Genomic DNA, 9,279 nt, shown 5'->3' on the forward strand with positions numbered 1-9,279 from the left:
AAGTTGGCACGAAGTGTTCCTGGACATGGCGCCCAACGAGGTAAAGTAGCGCTGCATTGCTTAAATGGCCATCTATTGTGTGCACACGTGAGCTAACTTAAATCCAATGCATTGGTGTTTGGGGGATTTTGTTTTGTTTGCGTCGTTTATAGACTGATCCATCGGATGAACTTTTCGTTTCGGATTCGTATTGCGTTTGATGGACTATTGCGTTGCGTTTGATGGACTATTGCGTTGCGGTTGATGAACAATTCGTTCGAGTGACTGATCATGCAATCTGCCGATATGGTAAAGGAACACCCTTAAAAGAGATTGGTTAAAAAAGTGACTAATCTCGTTGGTTGAGGCAATATTGGTCAAATTAACTGTGACATTGGTAACTATTAAACAAACAAATTGGTTATCTAACAACTAATATCATTGGTTAAGAACAAATTGGTTGATTTAACAAAGATATTGGTTAACTTTAATAACAGATTGGTTGAAAAATGACTAATATCATTGGTTAAGCAAATGTTAACTAAGAGATTGGTAACTGACGCAGGTCTGACGCTCAACGTCAAGTACGTAACTCTGCTTCTCAATTTTCTGACAAAGCCGCCATCTTGGTGCTGCAGGAAAAAGCCGTTTGAGATATTGGTGGAATTCAAACACTTTGTGAGGTAAGTTCGTTTATTTTCAATGTTTCGTTAATAATTTCAAGACAATGCCAAATATACAGTGAATAACGAAACTGTTTCTTGTTCAGGATGGTAATTTGCAATGAATTTGTCTTCAGACCATACCTCCGCTAACAGGCCACTATTATAACTACCGGTATGCTAACTTAGCCCTAGGTTGTTTTCACAACTTTGTTGGAAAGTTTGTGTTTTGTTAGAAACAAACTCTACGAAATGTACAATATAGATTTGCTCCGAAAGAGCTATAAAACTTGTCCAGTGGTGCCAAAACACCCATGTCAGAGTCAAGACCTAGCTAAATGTCCGCTAGCAACATAGCTATCAGTGGTTTCTGGAGGAGGGCCGAAGGGAGTGCTTCCCCGCCGGCCAGAGATTGTTTGCGCCGGCCTCTTCACCTGAAAGAGCTAGCGCTGCAAGATGAGGTGGTTCGCTAGCAACAATTAGCTATAGTCTAACGGTTAAATCATGTTGCCTTTGTTGAGGGATGTTTGAAATAGCCCGATGTATTCATAACTGAATATTGGTTTCTTGTTAGAAACGAACACATTTTGGATATAATTTTGTTCTGAAGTTACAACATGCCAAGTTAGTGTTGTAAGACTGTTGGCGCCAAAGTTAAGAGCTAGCTAAATGTCCGCTAGCAACATTAGAGCTAGCCAAACTGAATAATGAATCTCTTGTCCGCTAGCAACATTAGCTAGCTAAAGTCTTTTTTTTTGTTAGAAACGAACTCCCTTTGAGTATAATTATGCTCTGAAGATATCCAGTTAATGTACTTGAGCCAAAGTAAAACACAAATACCAGAGAGAAGAGCTAGCTAGAAGTTCGTTAGCAACATCAGCTTATCTTTTAGCTGACTCAGAAGCTTGAAGTAGCCACAACTTATGCCTGATTTTTATTGTTAGAAACGAACTCATTTTGACTATACACTTGCTCTGAAGTATGTTTTAACACATGTGCCTTTCCCTGTTCGTTGTGTAAAGGAAGTGAGTAAGTAAACTGATTCTGAACTTGTTATTGTGCACACAGTGTGCTGTTTTGTCCCATTCTGTTACTGCCAACTCTGTGGGCTGTTCTCTCTGTGGAGAAACCACTGTCAGCCATCAGATCGTGTTCTTTTCAATAAATAGGCATTACCTATTTGACAGATTTCTCCTGAAATAATGAGCCCAGAAACACCCAGATGTGTAGGGTGCTTTTTTTGGCTTAATCAAAGATGCTTAATTTGTATGGTTACTGCAATAAATATTTAGATTTCTTTGCCCATCCTTTTTGGATCTACTAGTAGGCCTAGTGATTTTAGAGGTCTTAACAAGTGGGCTATGCATCAGATTTCATTTCAAGTGATGAGTAAAATATCCAGAAAGATATATAATCAGTTCTTTTTGCCCTCTAGCTTAGCACACTGAATTCTTTGAGCCATCTGGTGTCAATCAGTGTGGGAAAATGATCAATGAAAACAATTTAAGAAATGCATCTTATAGATGTTTCATATTGTAGGCCTATTCAGCCTATTGTGTCATGGTGGTGTTATCATTTTTCAAACTTTATTTTTGTGTAATAATTAGGCATATTGATACATAATCATGTTCATGTTTTGTGCTGTCTTGCTTTGCAGATGACAGAATATTGCTGAAGGATCCTACATGGAAGCTGGCTGATTACACGGAGTGATTCCTCTGGTGTGGTGTACCTCAGAGAAATAAACACTGTTGCAAGAGGTGAGTTTAAGTTTATAAAGTCACACAAAACCTATCCATGTATTTTTAAAAAGTCAAAGTTCTAACTTGCTCTGTATTTCATGCTGTCAATATGAGATGCATACTAATGTTGTGTGTTATTATTGCAGCTGAGAAGATGGCCAAGATATCCTTATTGCTGGATGGTAGCGTAGTGGACCATATCTGCAAATGCTTCTGAACATTGACAGAATTTCTAAAGGTTAGCAACCATTCATAAATTTACACCACATGTATGTGTGTTTCAAATGTCTTAACAGTTTGAAGCACACACTGTTAATCAGAGATGCGTCCTGTTCATGCCGTGTGTTATTTTGAGAGGATAGTTAAGGAATAATGGCAGCTGCCTGGTTACAGTACATTGATCCCCTTTGTAGCACCATGTCTAAAAATGCTGAGAAAAATCAGTTTGTAAATGTAAGCATTTTTTTAATAACTCTGCACCAAATGTGTGTTTCAAATGTCTACTATCTAACAGTCTGAATAACACACTCATACATGACATGACCAATATGTTATGTGCTCGGAGCGACAGTTTACAAACGCACCCTTAGTGCCTTCTGCTGTTAGGCCAATGACACTGAGCCCACCGTTTCATTGATTGGAGTATTTGGGTTACATTTTGTCAATTTGTTGTATTTTCCAGGACCGTTGAGGACTCCTCCTCTATGCGTGACATCTTAGATTAGATTTAGATTTAGATTTAATTTCAAGTGATGAGTAAAATATCCAGAAAGATAGATAATCTGCTCTTTTTGCCCTCCAGTTTAGCACACTGAATTCTTTGAGCCATCTGTTGTCAATCCGTCTGGGAAAATGATCAATGATATAAAACAAACAAACAAAAAAACATTTTACATGTATACAGACATGTATCTTTTAGATGTTTCATACTCTAGGCCTATTCATCATCATATTGTGTCGTGGTGGTGACGGTGTTATCATTTTTCATTATTTTCTTGTAATAATAAGGCCTATAAATGCATAATCATGTGTTATGTGCTGTCATGCTTTGCAGATGACTGAGAATATTACTGAAGGATCCTACATGGAAGCTGTCTGATTACACTGAGTGATTCCTCTGGTGTGGTGTACCTCAGAGAAAATAAACACTGTTGCAAGAGGTGAGTTTAAGTTCATGAATTCACACAAAACCAATCCATGTATTTTATAAAAGTCAAAGTGCTAAACATGCTATGTATTTCATGCTGTCAATATGAGATGCAAATTAATGTGTGTTGTGTGTTGATATTGTGTGCAGGTGAGAAGATATCCTTATTGCTGGATGGTTGCTCTCTGGTCGTACTTGAGCCCCCTGGACCATGTCTGCAAATGCTTCTGAACATTGACAGAATTTCTAAAGGTTAGCAACCATTCACAAATGTACACCACATGTATGTGTGTTTCAAATGTCTTAACAGTTTGAACGACACACTGTTAATCAGAGATGCATCCTGTTCATCTTTTGTGTTATTTTGAGAGGATAGGTCGCCAGCGACCCTATTCACTTGCTGAAAATGCTTAAACGCATAAAAAAACATTGCTATGACATTACATAGAGCCATAACGCTGCACTACAGGGTTAAGGATGGCAGCTGCCTGGTTACAGTACATTGATCCCCTTTGTAGCACCATGTCTAAAAATACTGAAAAAAAAAAAACAGTTTCTAAATGTACCGGTAAGCAAATTTTAATAAATCTGCACCAAATGTGTGTTTCAAATGTCTACTATCTAACAGTCTGAATAACACACTCGTACACAGTGGTGGACAAAGTAAAAGTACTTTTGTGGTGTAATTACAACAGTAGCACATGATATTACATAGCTGTTACACCGTTTGCTCCAGTATACCTACCTATTGAGATAGACTGTGTTATTACTGAAAAACAATAAAAACCTAACAAGAACCCACCACAAACTCAATCCAACCTGTGCAGAATCAGCTCATCGTAAGACAAGTACATTGGTCTACTTTTTACTCAGATAAGTTACCTGTGTTGGAAAGAAACTGTTTAAAAACAAAAAAAAAACTTTTACTTTTACTTTGTCCACCACTGCTCATACATGACATTACCAATTGTTGTGTGCTCAGAGCGGCAGTTTACAAACGCACCCTTGGTGCCTTCTGCTGTTAGGCCTATGACACTGAGCCCACCGTTTCATTGATTGGAGTATTTGGTTACATTTTCTCAATTTGTTGTATTTTTCAGGATCGCTGAGGACTCCCCCTCCATGCGTGACATCTTTGAGAAATTTCCACGCTTTCTGGAGATGCCAAGTTTGGTACGTCTGCCAGACATTTTTTTAACCTTTATTTAGAAAGAACAAGTCACGATATAGTTGTGTGCATTGTTGATTTTGGCTATACTTGGTGTTAATTAAGCTTCCAGATACTGCATGATTTATACCGTTCACTCAGTAGAGTAAAGCTTTCTATATAACCTGTTAAAACAGGGCGTTATAAATTTTGTGGTTACCAGAATGGCAATTACTGAGTCGCAGTGCATTACTAAAGGCCCTATGTTATGTCATAGTAGAGTAGTACTGGCAATTAACCTTTCAATGACTATTACAGCATGTTTCAGATGGTATGGCGTGCATTATGGGGCTAAGCCCCATTGATGTATCTCTCTCTCTCTCTCTCTTTCTCTCTCTCTCTCAAATCTTAAAAATTCTTTCAGACTGGAACCAACTTTGCATCCCTCGGCACTGACACTGAGAAGGTTTCAAGGACCCCACTACTAGGAGGCGAGAGTTTGACACGGCATTGTCATCACTGCCATGGATGACAACGTAACCATTCCTGTTGCTGATTGCCTGACTTGCGCAGTGACAAGCTTTTCATGCTCTACTGGGTGTGTAACTTGGCATATCCACCACAGTTTAACTCTGTTTTTGCCTCTTTTGAATATGTGTACGATATAACCATCTCAACCAACACGTGGGCCAAGGTACTGGAACATTTCTCACTTTAAGTTGCTCTGTAGTCACTGGACATTTTTTTAAACATCTACGCAGTCACCACCACTCCACACCATGTGCATTTTAATTACTTCTGATTCCACTGACATGCAGACTACATCCTATGCAATTTCAGGTAATTTACCTGGTACTGGAGAAACAGCATTGTATGCCATTCTAAGTGATACTTGCCTCGTTGTTTTGCAAAAATGTACTGTTCTTTGAATATAACTTAAAGTAAGATCATGTTGACTCTGAGGTTTTCTCCGGTTGTCAAGCACAACCTTAACGTTTTGTAAGTAAGTAATAGTCACAGGATATGCATGCATTTGTAATTTGAGCACAACCTTAACGTTTTGTAAGTAAGTAATAGTCACAGGATATGCATGCATTTGTAATTTGAGTTTTCGTTGAAAACGGCTCACCAAGCATAAAATGTTACCTCTGCTTTTGATTTTTCTTTTTTTTTAAATGTCCCTTAATACCAGCCTGTCTTTTTGTTGTGTCCACACAACTTTACCATCATCAGTGTTGGGAAGGAACAGATTGCTGTAAGTTACTGTATCCCCATCCTTTCAGATCAGTGCTTTAAAGCCTTTCGAAATTAAATTGTTAATAAACTTTGTGAAAACAAACTCAAATCTTGGTTATTGGTTATGATTGATATAGCTTTGAAACTGTTAATTTGAAGTGAAGTAATTGCAGTGTCCATCTAACCAAGCAAATCGGTTAAAATTTTAACCAATATCTGTGTCGGACACATATTAATCGAACAAATTGGTCAAAACAACCATTGGGGGATTGGTACATTTTTGACTTATAAAGATTGGTTAAACATAACCAATCTATTGGTCAAAACAACCGATATGGAATTGGTTAGTTTTTTAACCGATCTAGATTGGTTGAAATTTTAACTAAAGTCTAATCGGTTATTTTGACTAATATTTCTCTCGGACACATATTAATCGAACAGATCGGTTAAAAACTACTAATTTTTTGTTTATTTTAACCAATCTTTTTTAAGAGTGAAGGGACTGGTGTGGCGGAAACATTACAAACTGCCGCTGCACCTACTGACGTCGCTAGTGGCGGCGTTCCTAAAACACAGACTCAAAAGCGTGTTGTCAAACTTACCCCTCGAGGTTATGCATTGAAACTTGAAACATTACAAGCTGATAGAAAGTCAAAATTGAATAAAGCTTCTTTGATTAGAAAGTCGATGCACACCTCGATGGTTAATAGTGACAAAATGCAAGTTGAAAATGCTCTTAAAGGTTTGACAGAAGTGTGTATTGATGTAAATGCTGTGCATGAGTCATTGATGAGTTTATTGCCTCGTGATGAAAAGGAAAAACATGAAACATGGTTCAAAGCAAAAATGTTGTTCAATAATGAGTCAATACGTGATGCAAAGCTATGGGTTTCATATTATGATGACAAACTAAATGATGTTGCCTTTCATAATGCACAACCATCTGACACTGTTCAAAAATTAAGCTTGCCCACTGCTGCATCTAATGTTGTACAACAAAGGGTTGATGATGAAGTCAATCCAGATGATAGCATTTCAAATGTTGGTAGCCAGTGCTCAGGTCACAGGAGTCACAGGGGTGGTATGAGCCAAGTCAGCACCACTTCCTCTTATAGAAAGCAAGCAGAGGCAGAGAGAGCTGCGCTATTGGCTCGTGCATCAGCTCTAAAAGAAAGGCATGCACTGGAGGAACAAGAGCAACAGTTGAGAAGACGAAGAGAAGAACTTGACCTTGAAACTGACTTGGCCGCATCAACCGCTAAATTAAACGTACTACATGCCCCTGAAGTACAGAGTTGTGCTCGGGCACCATCGGATGGTATGAACTCATACTTAGCAAGGGCGAGACCAAAGCAGTCTATTGTGCTAGATCCAACGGCGATGGAGTTCAATCCGGAACAGACTATGATGCAACAGACCAGTTTTATACCCAATTATCCACATTTGGCAGATGAACGGAGAAAGGCAACAGAACAATGGTGTGAAGCGGTCTGTACGCAGTGGAATGAACCTATGGACCTAAGGACAGGAGGACGGACCACTACCATGCAGCCAGCCAGCCAAGCGCCACTGCCATATGAGAAACCATTACCACAACTGCCACAAATGGGATGGAAATCAGAAACTGAACAGGGCTGTGAGAAAGCATTCAAACAATGGCATAATCTACAGGAACCACAGCAAACTACCAACATCTTAAGCTCATTACAACCAATATGTCAGCCAACCATGGCACCGATAAAGAAGGTGAATCCACCATCCTACCCTCCACAAGGGGCCAGGCACGCACCTACTGATCTCTTCAATGTCGTACAGGGCTGTGAAGCAGCACCCAAACAATGGTATAATTTACAGGGACCACAACAAACTACCAATGTCTCGAGCTCATTGCAACCAACATGTCAGCCAACCGTGGCACCAACAAAGAAGGTGCATCCACCATCCTACCCTCCACAAGGGGGCAGGCACGCACCTACTGGTCTCCTTAACGTTGTACAGGATTGTGAGGCAGCACCCAAACAATGGCATCATGTACAGGGACCACAACAAGCTATCAATGCCCTGAACTCATTACAACCAACTTACCGATCAACCAGGGCTCCAGTTAAGGTGCATGCACCATCCTACCCTCCACAAGGGGGCACACAGGCACCTGCTGATTTCCTCAATGTTATACATAGGCAAACCGAAATTACAGCAACTTTAGTGCAGCAACAGAATATGTTGTCATTGCCACCTCGAGAAATTCCTGTATTTGGAGGAGACCCATTGCAGTACCGGGCATTTATAAAGGCCTTTGAACAAGGAATCGAACGAAAGGCAGAACAGGCAGACTGCTTGTATTATCTGGAGCAGTTTACAAGAGGACGACCACAGGAGTTGGTGCGCAGCTGTCAGCACATGGCTCCTGATCGAGGCTACATAGTAGCAAGACGACTCTTGAAAGAACATTTTGGAAACCCATACAAAGTAGCAACTGCCTATATGGAAAGAGCCTTGGCATGGCAGAATTTAAAATCTGAGGATGCTGATTCACTCCAAGAATACTCCTTGTTTCTCCGTGGTTGCTGCAATGTCATGGAGGAGTTACCATATGTGCAAGAGTTGGATATGCCAGTGAATATGAGAACCATCATTTCAAAGTTACCCTTTAACTCATTGGCTGCCAGCCATTTTCATAAAAGAGTAACCCAGAGTGCCAGAGATTTTTCAGCATTTTGGGTGTTTTTTGGAGGCTCACAGAAAATTGAGTTCTGTGTCTATGTCAACACCATACCTATCAAAACACAGATTAGACGCTCATCTGTCATCAGAAAAAAACGGTGTCTCTCTACCCCTTTCCGTTCTTTCATAATCATCTGTTGAAAATAAGTGGAATTCGCCAAAATGCTGTTTTCTAGCCAAAAAGCTGAGAAAACGCCATTTGAAGTTGACCTATAATTGCAAGTGTTTTTGCTCATAATGACACCGTCCTAACAACTCCAAACCTATCAGATGCTATTACAGAGTCTCCTGTCATCTGTAGCCAGAACAAAAGATCGTTTGTATGGTCTTTTCAACCTAATAATGTACTGAAATATAACGGGGTGGGCTTGAAAACAAGAGTGTTTTGGTTTGTTGCTGGCGCGCAAATGGATCATGACAGCAGGTGCATGTAACTCATGTGAAATACTAAACTCACAGAAATACTGTCTCATAGTCCCTCTGTTTAGCCTGTAGTCCTCTCGTTGGGGAACAAACCACAGCTGATTTGTTTCCTCCTGTACCATGTGAACTGAGAGGCAGGCAGGCAGGCAGCACAACTTAGCTTACTGCTGCTTCTTTGGCAGAGCGGACAATTTGCAGATTGATGATTACAGTCATCAT

General features: G+C 39.8%; 1 long non-coding RNA gene across 3 annotated transcripts; it reads left to right on the forward strand.

Moving 5' to 3' along the window:
• Positions 1–322: 322 nt before the first annotated feature.
• LOC134437193 (uncharacterized) lies at positions 323–5,969 on the forward strand. Of its 3 annotated transcripts, none has more exons than XR_010032348.1 (6): positions 323–662; positions 2,299–2,621; positions 3,438–3,543; positions 3,681–3,782; positions 4,631–4,703; positions 5,102–5,969. It is a non-coding gene; the product is annotated as an uncharacterized LOC134437193 (long non-coding RNA). The 3 variants fall into 3 exon arrangements; XR_010032349.1 differs by lacking the exon at positions 323–662 and having other exon boundaries at positions 1,116–2,401; positions 2,530–2,621; XR_010032347.1 differs by lacking the exon at positions 323–662 and having other exon boundaries at positions 1,116–2,621.
• The last annotated feature ends 3,310 nt before the right edge of the window (positions 5,970–9,279 follow it).

The sequence above is a fragment of the Engraulis encrasicolus genome, chromosome 21 (genome assembly GCF_034702125.1).
Source record: "Engraulis encrasicolus isolate BLACKSEA-1 chromosome 21, IST_EnEncr_1.0, whole genome shotgun sequence".
NCBI classification, from domain to species: domain Eukaryota; kingdom Metazoa; phylum Chordata; class Actinopteri; order Clupeiformes; family Engraulidae; genus Engraulis; species Engraulis encrasicolus.